Below are 12,146 nucleotides of genomic sequence, written 5' to 3'. Positions count from 1 at the left end.
CATTTTTCCTGTGGCCTATCGTAGACAGGAATGGGCTCAGGCGGTTTAAGAAGCTCCTTCATCACTAGGAAGGCTTCCCTGGATGAGGACGCGGCGTGATTTACTCTCTCCCCAAAGAAGGAGGCCTTCGCAGTACGTATAGAGCGTTTATATATTCTTAGTTCCATGCGATATTTTTCCCTGCTATCTGTCTCCGGGCTCCTCCTCCATAGTCTCTCCGCGCGTTTGCAGTTCTGCCTCAGGATTCTGAGCTCTGGGGTATACCAAGGGGCAGACCCCCTTCTCTTATCCCTAATGAGCATCTTCTTGAGTGGAAGTACATGGTCCACTGCATTGGTCAACCAATTCCTCACTATAGCATCTGTAGACACCGGATCTTATATTTCTTGACACATGGTTGTAAATTAACTCCGTCGCATGTTTAAAAGGATTGTTTCTACCTCTATTGTTTATGACGAGTTTGCTATCCGTTTGCTTGGAGGATAACTTTGTTTGTTTTAGGGATAGTGTAATGGGGGGCGGGGCTAAGCTGCCAACGTAGGACCATGGTGTGAATATGCTGGGTTCCACTCTGGATCTTATCTCTACACATAAACATACCGTGAGCATTTGCTTATGTTTGCATGGATTGGCAGAACAGCTCGCTGGCGCTCTTCGCAGGCGGGCCCCTGTTAGCGCACTTTATTTCAATTGCTTCTTCAAATTTCAAGCTGTTGCTCAAATGGGTGTAAATTCTGATATTTTATATGTTTCTCTAAATGGTGCATTGCTTGATTTTTCCTCGCGATAAAGTGTCACTCATAGTCGTTAAAATGTCACTCATAATTACAATGAAAGTATGAAAATGTCACACATTTCAATCTGAAACCTTGGCAGCTTTGTGAAATAAAGTATTTGCCTAAAATCACACAACTTAAACAGGGAAGCCACAATTTACTAATCAGCCCCTAAATAGGTATCTATTTGTCTTTATTTATGCTATGTGTCTTTACTTATGCTAAGGCTTTGGTTTAACCTTTTTGTTCATTTTTCATGTAGCATGAACTGACCCAAAAGTACTGGAGTGCCTTACATAAGCGCCAGCTATATTACACAAAGTCACCATTCGTTGTTTATAGGCATGGGTAGATTAAGTGATTAGCCCTGCCATAATCACAGGATTTTGAACCAATACTGGGACGTGAAACTGGTTCCCCTTACAAAGATGGTGGCGAGAGCACTCTACCTGAGGTTAGTGTCACTGTACCCCTCACAAACATGGCGTCAGGTGAGAGCACAAACACTCACTCCAGGGTCCATAGCCCCTTAGAAAGATGGTGGCAAGAGCTCTGTACTGATAGTGGAGTCTCTGTACCCCTCACAAACATGGCGTCAGTCATAAGCATTGGCTTAAAGGTATTAGTAACCCGTAGAAAGATGGCAGCCATGGACTCCTACTCAACGGCAGTCAAATTACCCCTCACAAACATGGCGACTGCGGGAGCATGAGCCTTGCGTCCAGGGTGACAGTGACCTCACAAAGATGGCGCTGAGTCTGCGGAAAGCCTTGGGATTGGTTAGTGCTAGAGTCAGTTCCTCCTTAGAAAGGTGACCGCCGGTTGTGACCCGGAAGTCTTCCTGCTGCCATGGTGACGCCGCCCCGAACAATGATGGCGTCCAGCGGCGCGTCGGCCATGGCGGGCCCGCAGGGGCCCCCTCGGGCGCCTCCCCGGGCCCCGCGCTTGTATGTGCGGGTGTGACCCGCAGCGGTGCGGGGTCCGCGTCCTCCTTCCGCCCCCCCGCGCGCGGCGCCGGTGCTCCTCCAGCCGCACGCGCCTCTGACCCCCGGAAGTGGCGCACCGGAAGCGGCCGGCCCTCCTCCCTGACAATAAACAGGCAGCGCCAGCCGGGGCCATCTTAGGAGCCTAGCGCCTAGAGGCCGCGCCGAGGAGGGCAGGTGAGGGCCGGGGGACGAGGGGAGGGGCCTGGGGGGCGAGGGGAGGGCCCGAGGGGGCCACGGGGGGGGGAGCAGCTGAGGGGCCCCTGGGGGCCAATGACCGCCCCCAGCCGGCAGGGGGTGGTCGAGCTCCGCTCTCAGGCGCCAAGCAACGCCCCCCCCCCCCCCGGGGGCAGCAGGGCGGGTCACTGCGGGAGACATGTCAGCAGCAGAAAAGGGTGAAATGACCGAGTCACGACCAGAGGCCCCCATGCACTGTCCCTCCCCCCTGTGCACCGCCCCCCCTGCACAGCCCCAAACTCAGTGCACAGTCCCCTCCCTCCATGATGCACAGCCCCTCCCCCGTGCACTGTCCTCCCAAAGCACACTCCCTCCCCCTCCATGTACACTCCCTCCCTATGCACAGACCCCTCCCCTGAGCACAGCCCCACCCTCAGTGCACAGTCACCTCCCTCCATTCACACTCCCTCCTGTGCACACTCCCTCCCCATGCACAGTCCCTCCATGAGCACAGCCCCTCCCTGTGCACAGCCCTCCCCATGTACAGCCCCCTCCCTGTGCACAGCCCTCCCCATGCAGAGTCCCTCCCTGAGCACAGCCCTCTTCCATGCACAGCCCCCTCCCTGCGCACAGCCCTCCCCATGCACAGCCCCCTCCCTGTGCACAGCCCTCCCCCGTGCAGAGTCCCTCCCTGTGCACAGCCCTCCCCCGTGCAGAGTCCCTCCCTGTGCACAGCCCTCCCCCGTGCAGAGTCCCTCCCTGTGCACAGCCCTCCCCGTGCAGAGTCCCTCCCTGCGCACAGCCCTCCCCCGTGCACAGTCCCTCCTGTGCACGAACCACCCCCTCTCCATGCACAGTTCTCCCCAGTGCACAGTCCCCTGTGCCTATAAAGCCTCCTCTTCATGCACAGACCACCCTCTCTATGTGCACAGACCCCCTTCTCATCCTTGCACAGACTCCCCCCCTCCCATCCGTGCGCAGACTCCCCCCCCCCTCCCATCCGTGCGCAGACTCCCCCCCCTCTCCATCCGTGCGCAGACTCCCCCCCCTCTCCCATCCGTGCGCAGACTCCCCCCCCCTCTCCCATCCGTGCGCAGACTCCCCCCCCCCCTCTCCCATCCGTGCGCAGACTCCCCCCCCCTCTCCCATCCGTGCGCAGACTCCCCCCCCTCTCCCATCCGTGCGCAGACTCCCCCCCCTCTCCCATCCGTGCGCAGACTCCCCCCCCCTCTCCCATCCGTGCGCAGACTCCCCCCCTCTCCCATCCGTGCGCAGACTCCCCCCCTCTCCCATCCGTGCGCAGACTCCCCCCCCTCTCCCATCCGTGCGTAGACTCCCCCCCCTCTCCCATCCGTGCGTAGACTCCCCCCCCCCCTCCCATCCGTGCGCAGACTCCCCCCCCCTCTCCCATCCGTGCGCAGACTCCCCACCCCCCTCTCCCATCCGTGCGCAGACTCCCCACCCCCCTCTGTGCGCAGACTCCCCCCCCCCTCTGTGCGCAGACTCCCCCCCCTCTGTGCGCAGACTCTCCACCCCCCCTCTGTGCGCAGACTCCCCCCCTCTGTGCGCAGACTCCCCCCTCTGTGCGCAGACTCCCCCCCTCTGTGCGCAGACTCCCCCCCTCTGTGCGCAGACTCCCCCCCCTCTGTGCGCAGACTCCCCCCTCTGTGCGCAGACTCCCCCCCTCTGTGCGCAGACTCCCCCCCTCTGTGCGCAGACTCCCCCCCTCTGTGCGCAGACTCCCCCCTCTGTGCGCAGACTCCCCCCCTCTGTGCGCAGACTCCCCCCTCTGTGCGCAGACTCCCCCCCTCTGTGCGCAGACTCCCCCCCTCTGTGCGCAGACTCCCCCCCTCTGTGCGCAGACTCCCCCCCTCTGTGCGCAGACTCCCCCCCTCTGTGCGCCAGACTCCCCCCTCTGTGCGCAGACTCCCCCCCTCTGTGCGCAGACTCCCCCCCCCTCTCTGTGCGCAGACTCCCCCCCCCCTCTGTGCGCAGACTCCCCCCCCCTCTGTGCGCAGACTCCCCCCCCCTCTGTGCGCAGACTCCCCCCCCTCTGTGCGCAGACTCCCCCCCTCTGTGCGCAGACTCCCCCCCTCTGTGCGCAGACTCCCCCCCCTCTGTGCGCAGACTCCCCCCCTCTGTGCGCAGACTCCCCCCCCCCTCTGTGCGCAGACTCCCCCCCCCTCTGTGCGCAGACTCCCCCCTCTGTGCGCGACTCCCCCCCTGTGCGCAGACTCCCCCCCCTCTGTGCGCAGACTCCCCCCCTCTGTGCGCAGACTCCCCCCCCTCTGTGCGCAGACTCCCCCCTCTGTGCGCAGACTCCCCCCTCTGTGCGCAGACTCCCCCCCTCTGTGCGCAGACTCCCCCCTCTGTGCGCAGACTCCCCCCCTCTGTGCGCAGACTCCCCCCCTCTGTGCGCAGACTCCCCCCCCTCTGTGCGCAGACTCCCCCCCCCTCTGTGCGCAGACTCCTCCCCCTCTGTGCGCAGACTCCCCCCCCATCTGTGCGCAGACTCCCCCCCCTCTGTGCGCAGACTCCCCCCCCCTCTGTGCGCAGACTCCCCCCCCCTCTGTGCGCAGACTCCCCCCCCCTCTGTGCGCAGACTCCCCCCCCTCTGTGCGCAGACTCCCCCCCTCTGTGCGCAGACTCCCCCCCCTCTGTGCGCAGACTCCCCCCCCTCTGTGCGCAGACCCCCCCCCTCTGTGCGCAGACTCCCCCCTCTGTGCGCAGACTCCCCCCCCTCTGTGCGCAGACTCCCCCCCTCTGTGCGCAGACTCCCCCCCTCTGTGCGCAGACTCCCCCCCTCTGTGCGCAGACTCCCCCCCCTCTGTGCGCAGACTCCCCCCCCTCTGTACGCAGGCTCCCCCCCTGTGCGCAGGCTCCCCCCTCTGTGCGCAGGCTCCCCCCCTCCCATCCGTGCGCAGACTCCCCCCCCCCTCCTATCCGTGCGCAGACTCCCCTCTCCCATCCGTGCGCAGACTCCCCCCCCCCTCTCCCATACGTGCGCAGACTCCCCCCCCCCCCCCTCCCATCCGTGCGCAGACTCCCCCCCCCCCTCCCATCCGTGCGCAGACTCCCCCCCCCCTCCCATCCGTGCGCAGACTCCCCACCCCTCTCCCATCCGTGCGCAGACTCCCCCCTCTCCCATCCGTGCGCAGACTTCCCCCAATCTGTGCGCAGACTCCCCCCCCACCCCCTCTTCCCCCTCTTGCGCAGGCTCCCCCTCTGTGCGCAGGCTCCCCCCCTCCCATCCGTGCGCAGACTCCCCCCCTCTCCTATCCGTGCGCAGACTCCCCCCCTCTCCCTATCCGTGCGCAGACTCCCCCCCCTCTCCCATCCGTGCGCAGACTCCCCCCCTCTCCCATCCGTGCGCAGACTCCCCCCCTCTCCCATCCGTGCGCAGACTCCCCCCCCTCTCCCATCCGTGCGCAGACTCCCCCCTCTCCCATCCGTGCGCAGACTCCCCCAATCTGTGCGCAGACTCCCCCCACCCCCTCTTCCCCATCTGAGCGCAGACTCCCCCCCACCCCCCTCTTCCCCATCTGTGCGCAGACTCCCACCCCCCCACCCCCCTCTTCCCCATCTGTGCGCAGACTCCCCCCCCCCACCCCCTCTTCCCCATCTGAGCGCAGACTCCCCCCCCACCCCCTCCTTCCCCATCTGTGCGCAGACTCCCCCCCACCCCCCTCTTCCCATCTGTGCGCAGACCCCCACCCCCACCCCCCGCTTCCCAATCTGTGCGCAGATCCCCCCACCCCCTCTTCCCCATCCGTGCGCAGATTCCCCCTCTCCTATCCGTGTTCAGTCCCCTGAGGGGGTTATAAAGCACAACAGCTCCTGTTACCCAGGAGGCATGTGTGTGAAGCGGATCCAGGGGTGAACAGCAGCAGGAGGTGGAAGGATTTCTATGGCGGCGCCTCCGAGGCAGGAGTGTTCCAGGATCTCCCCTCTGGACGTTCTCTTTTGAATTCCTTCCGCTGCACGGGTGCCTCTTTCTGCCACTCTTGAAGGCTTGATACAGACCCACAAGACGGAGTGAAGAATATTCGCAGTCACATTTAGTTATAACTGGGGGGAGATGGTACCTAATTGCTAACTAAGGCATTCAGTCAAACAATCAGGGGTTTGTAAAGCGCAACTACTCCCCTGTGAGTGTCTAAAGGTGCTGAGGGGTGTTGATCCGTCTGGGTGTTCAGTTGAAGAGCCAGGTCTTGAGGTCCTTCCTGAATTGGGTCAACGACGCAGGTTGCTTGAGATGGAGGGGTAGGAGGTTTCAGGTCTTAGCGGCGAGGTATGGGAAGGATCTTTCTCTGGTTCTGGTCTTGTGGGATGGAGGCCAGTACGAGTTAAGCTGAGTTGTCTGGCTGGTGTGTGGAAAGCAAGGCAGTGGTTCAGATATAATGGTCCTACATCATCGAGAGCCTTGTATGCGTGTGTGAGGAGCTTGACGGTGATTGTCTTGTTGAGTAGGAGCAAGTGGAGTTGTTGGAGGTGTTGTGCCCTGTTGCTGCCTGGGGAATGTCGAGGACCAGCCTGGCTGCGGTATTTTGGGCGTTCTGTTGTTTCCTGAGCTGTTTGAGTGACACTGGCATAGAGTGCGTTGCTGTAGTCAAGTCTGCTGGTAATGCATGAGGGATGGTCTTTCTGGATTCTGTTGGGAGCTCTTTGAAAGTCTTTCAAAGCAGGCGGAGCATGTGGAAACAAGGTGATACTCCGTTGATTTGGTGGTACATCTATTTTTTTTAATTACATTTTTCAGTCCCTATCACATTACATTCCCATTTGATATGCACCATATCCGTTAGTGAACTGATCTTGATCCACAAAGTAATGGTCATGAAAAAAAACGATCACGTTACAAATAATGTCTCTTTGTAAATTCGCTACAGTATCATGCTGCTGAGATAAATTGATAAATTGAGCCAGATCAAGTAGTGCAAGAGTTCAGTATGTGTTTTTAGTAAGAAAAACAGTGCCATAATAACAACAGTGGGAAGTAAGGGAGGGAAAGGAAGGAGGGAAGAGGGGTGCAAAGGGGTATCCGGGGCTGCTGGCCCCAGGGTGGTCTACCTATACCAAGCGCATGTATAGTGGGGGTTCCCCGCATTACTCTTGATTGCCCAGGAGCAGAGGAAGCGTAGGAACTACTGTCAGCTTGTGATTGCATGTATTGTTGCAACAGCCGCCATATGTATTTGCGGTGGGATTAAGGTGGCTGGAGGTCCCATTGAGCTGACCGCTGCTCTTGACAGAACATCGCATCCCAAGCCATTCCTTTCTTTAGGGGGTCCCCCTCCTTCCCCAGTTCATTGCAATTCGTTTCCTACAGTCATATGGCACAGCGCCTGCTCTATTACTCTTGCTTTTGGAGCCAAACAGGCGTTCTGTATAATCTGTGGATACATTTGAAGGGAATGAGATGGAGGTGATTGGTGATAGGGCGCAGCAAAATGTACATTTTTCCTATGTGATTGAGATGCCCAGCGTTGCCTCCCAATCTTGGTGGGCCCATGGCATGCGAAGGGGTGCTGTCTATTGCATGTCTGCATATAGACGTGTGACAAGCTTGCGTGGAGAGGGCTTCCTCAGGAATCTCTCAGGGTGTGGCATGTTGGAGGCGCAGTTGGAAAAGAGGTGAGGGTGGCGGGCAGTAAGGCTCGCAGTTGGTAAATAGTCATCTGTTCTAGTGTGGGCAGCTGACCCTCTTCCCGTACCCGGTGTAGCTCAATAACATTTTAGTGAGCTGTAGTTTCCTCAGTCTGGTGCCAGGGCCCGCCACGACCAGTAACGGTAACACCGGCTGCCTAATCAGAGAGATGGAGTCGGCGTACAGTATCTCCAGTTGTGCCCTCTGGCGCAGCTCATGCCATGCCCACACGAACAACCCACAGTGTCCGCCGCAGTCCGAGGCCGGGATCGTATCTGATATAACTAAATGGAGGGGGGGCAGGGCAATCTGGTCATGTTGAGGTGCAGTGTGTGCCATGAATTGTGTAGGGAACACCCAGTGAAAAGCAAATTGGGCTTGGGCGCACCAGTAGTATAAATCAAAATCGGTCACCCTGCTCAAAATGTAGTGTGAGAGTTTCCCAGGAGATCCGGGGCTGCCTGGCCGCCCATGCCAGGGTGATTATGTTGGATCGTAATGCTTCCTGAAACTTTGAATGAGGGGCATCGGGTGGTTCATGAATAGGTAGAGGAGTTTTGGTAGTACCACTATTTTGGCTATAGCTATCCGTCCAATCGGGGACGGTGGCAAAGTGATAACATCTCCTAATGCGCAACTCCAGCCAATCCATTCGTTTACCATAGTTGGAGTGCCATAGTTCCACGGGATCTCGACATATCCAGATGCTCAGGTATTTCACTGAGTCTTCTGACCATTGCAGTGGAAATTTTGAGTGGATTTTGGATGTGGTCCCTGTCAGCGGGAAAATCGTTAATTTTGCCTGTTAGAAATGGGATCCCTGGTTTGCCGAGGCTTGTGCCAAGGCCAGGCAGAAATCACCATTTCCAGTTAGGGTAGGGAAGTCACCCACCAAGACAACCCCTGCTCACCCCCTCGGTAGCTTGGCACGAGCAGTCAGGCCTATCTCGGAGGTCATGTGTAAAGCATTTGCGCACGCACCCCCAGCAACAACCTTCCGGGCCCCCCACAAAAGGACTCCACACAAGATATATATGAAAAATAGCTTTTGTATTAAAAAGGACACATAGGAACACATACCTTACAGGGTGCCAGAGGCACGGGCAGGATTTACAAGGGAAACTATACAGGACAGGGCCATGGGACCCCTGCCAGGGATATGCACATGACGGAGTTGGCATTTAGAACATATAACAACTGGGAGTTTCCTCGAACTAGTACTGGAACACATAATCACCAGGAGCTTAGCATTAGAATACGTCACGCCCCGGGGTTTCATAGGACTAGCAATAGAACTCACTCTAACCCGTATCAACATAAATGAGGCAAGGTTATACAGGAGGGAAGGAATGACAAAGTACATAACACACTAGAGGCGTCATCAGAAGGCAACACGTAATACTCTCAGAGTCACATTAATCAATACTTCCAGCAGGCAATGTCACGATGTTCAGGGCAGGCTGCAGGTAGCCAACAATACCTAAACGGGGCAGCTGCCCACGAAGTGCTGGGCAGCTGTAGATCATGGATGGGGCGATTGTGGGAGCCTCGCAGGCTCTGAAGGAAAAGGCGCCAAACGGTGGAGCCTCTCGGGCTCGGGAATAACTGGGCGGAGCCTCGCAGGGCTCGGAGGGCCAGGGACACATGGTGGAGCCTCCTCGGGGCTCAGGGAATATAGCTGGAGCCTCTCGGGGCTCAGGGGGCAAGGTCACGGGGGAGCCTCCTCGGGGCTCGGGAGATAAATTATAGAAGGAGCCTCTCGGGACTCCGGGGTCAAGGCAGGGCAGGCGGGGTCCCACTCGGGGGACCCGGCATCACGGGTTGCCCCACGGGCCATGATGGAGCCTCTCGGGCTCAGGGGTTAAGCTGCGGGGCAGGCGGAGTCCCTCTCGGGGGACCCGGCATCACTGGGGGGCCCCATGGGCTGTAACGAAGCCTCGCGGGGCCCAGGGACGAAGCTATTGGCTGGCGGGGCCCCCCCTCGGGGGACCCGGCATCACTGGGGGCCCCGCGGGCCTTCAAACACATGTGTGCTCGCGCTGGAGGGGAGGGGCGGGCACCGACAATGTGCCCCGAAGCCCCGCCTCCCCTCCGGCAGCACTCACCCGCTGTTGGTCGCGCCGGTCTCTCCGGGGCTCCCTCTCGCTCCTGGGGGGGCCCCGGGGGGGAAGCGGCACTTCTTCTGGGGGACGCAGGGGCGCGGAGTAGGCTCCCGCCGCTCCCTGCATGCTCGGCTCTCCCCTCCGCCTCTACAGCTCCCCGGGTCGCCGGCCAATCAGAGCGCGGCCCGGGGAGACGTCATCGGGCCAGCAGCCTATCAGAGCGCGGCCCGGGGGCGGGCCTCATGCGGGGTCCCGGGCTGCGGCGGTGAACTCGGGGGAAATCGCCGAGGGCCAGGCACCCTCGATAAATAGAACGAGGGCGGGGGCAAGCAAGGTAGGCACTCGCTGGGGGCTCGGGCCCCCTCCCACGAACGGGAAAAGGCCGGGGGGGGGCACTGGCAAGACTAATGGAGCACGCCCAGCGCTAGGAGCATGCAGGCAGCGCCTCGAGGCGCTAGGACCAGGGGGAAGCGCTCCCAAGCGCTGGAAGCATAGATGAGGCGCCCCAGGGTGCTAGGACAGCCAGAAAGGGGGAATAAAGTGCCTCCAGGCGCTGGGGTCTCAAAAATCAGCAGAGTCTTGGTAGGGTCCAGGACAGCAGTGGTTCAGGGGCAGGGCAGGGCTCAGGGAGGCAAGCCTTTCCCCTGAGCCCAAGCAGCAGCATGCCCCTGGCAGGAGTCAGTCAGGACCAGCAGGAAAGAGAGAGAGAAGAGGGCACACCCTCCTTTTATACAGGAGACCCCTTTGTCTAAAAAGGGGCAGGCAGGATGAGAACCAGCTAGAACTGGTTATAAGGAATTTCTTGTTACTGGCCAGGCTAGGACACCAGATGCACCGCAGGTGGGTGGAGCCAGCATTGTGGGGGACAGCCCAGACCCATACAGGATACAGGCACAGCCCCTCCCTCACTTCAGCCAATCACGCGCCAGCATACTTACTGCACACACACACCGATGTCTAGAAGTGGCACTTCTCTTTTAGACACACACACGTCGCATACATCATCTTACAGCATTCAATCGCACGAGTCCATACATACCAGACTCGAGCCTGTACCCCCAACGCGCCAGGAACTATCAGGGACACACCCATTCCCCATGCAGTCCTATGTGAGGGCAGGCATCTCTCATCTACACGCACTCCGAGGGGTAATCACCATCCCCAGGTCACATATAACGTGCACAACTTCAGAGGTGGGCCTGCCAGAAGGGCACAGTCCAACATTGCCCAATTGATTAATATTCCGGAGAGCCCACCAAAGCGAAGAAACTCCCTTATTCGTGGGTGTAGGTTGTCCGTAGGGTGTTTCACGTATAACGTGATGTCTCGCTATTTTCGGATGACAAAAATTACCCGGGGAGTGAATGCTAGACCCCTGTGGACAGAGGCTCCATGGCTAGGGGGGCTTGTGGTGGAGCAGGGCTTGTGGAGCAGGGCAGGGGGGCTTGTGGAGCAGGGGAGCTTGTGGTGGAGCAGGGCGGGGGTGCTTGTGGTGGAGCAGGGCGGGGGAGCTTGTGGTGGAGCAGGGCAGTGGTGCTTGTGGTGGAGCAGGGCAGGGGTGCTTGTGGTTGAGCAGTGCGGGGGGGCTTGTGGTGGAGCAGGGCGGGGGGGCTTGTGGTGGAGCAGGGCGGGGGGGCTTGTGGTGGAGCAGGGCAGGGGGGCTTGTGGTGGAGCAGGGCGGGGGGCTTGTGGTGGAGCAGGGCGGGGGGCTTGTGGTAGAGCAGGGCGGGGGGCTTGTGGTGGAGCAGGGCAGGGGGGCTTGTGGTGGAGCAGGGCGGGGGGGCTTGTGGTGGAGCAGGGCGGGGGGGCTTGTGGTGGAGCAGGGCGGGGGGCTTGTTGTGGAGCAGGGCAGGGGGCCTTGTGGTGGAGCAGGGCGGGGGGCCTTGTGGTGGAGCAGGGCGGGGGGGCTTGTGGGAGAGCAGGGCAGGGGGGCTTGTGGTGGAGCAGGGCAGGGGGTACTTGTGGAACAGGGCAGGGGGGGCTTGTTGTGGAGCAGGGCATGGGGGGGCTTGTGGTGGAGCAGGGCAGGGGGGCTTGTGGTGGAGCAGGGCAGGGGGGCTTGTGGTGGAGCAGGGCAGGGGGTACTTGTGGAGCAGGGCAGGGGGGCTTGTGGTGGGGCAGGGGGGTTTGTGGTGGGGCAGGGGGGGCTTGTTGTGGAGCAGGGCAGAGGGGCTTGTGGTGGGGCAGGGGGGGCTTGTGGTGGAGCAGGGCAGGGGGTACTTGAGGAGCAGGGCAGCCGGTACCTGTGGAGCAGGGCAGGGGGGGTTGCGGTGGGGCATGGAGGCTTGTGGTGGGGCAGGGGGCCTTGTTGTGGAGCAGGGCAGGGGGGGCTTGTTGTGGAGCAGGGCAGGGGGGGCTTGTTGTGGAGCAGGGCAGGGGGGCTTGTGGTGGGGCAGGGGGGGCTTGTGGTGGAGCAGGGCAGGGGGTACTTGTGGAGCAGGGCAGGGGGGCTTGTGGTGGG

At 60.4% G+C, this 12,146-nt stretch overlaps 1 protein-coding gene across 1 annotated transcript in view; it reads left to right on the top strand.

Moving 5' to 3' along the window:
- The first annotated feature begins 1,625 nt into the window (after nt 1-1,625).
- Nucleotides 1,626-12,146, top strand: part of LOC144752263 (uncharacterized) — a 107,735-nt gene continuing 97,214 nt past the window's right edge. Inside the window, exon 1 of the mRNA XM_078640274.1 lies at nt 1,626-1,936. The gene's annotated coding sequence lies outside the window, so the exon portion shown is untranslated. The remainder of the gene's footprint in view (nt 1,937-12,146) is intronic.

Source organism: Lissotriton helveticus, chromosome 4_2, assembly GCF_964261635.1.
Source record: "Lissotriton helveticus chromosome 4_2, aLisHel1.1, whole genome shotgun sequence".
NCBI lineage: Eukaryota > Metazoa > Chordata > Amphibia > Caudata > Salamandridae > Lissotriton > Lissotriton helveticus.
Note: the sequence above shows the minus strand (reverse complement) of the source record. Positions and strands in the feature narration are given on the sequence as shown.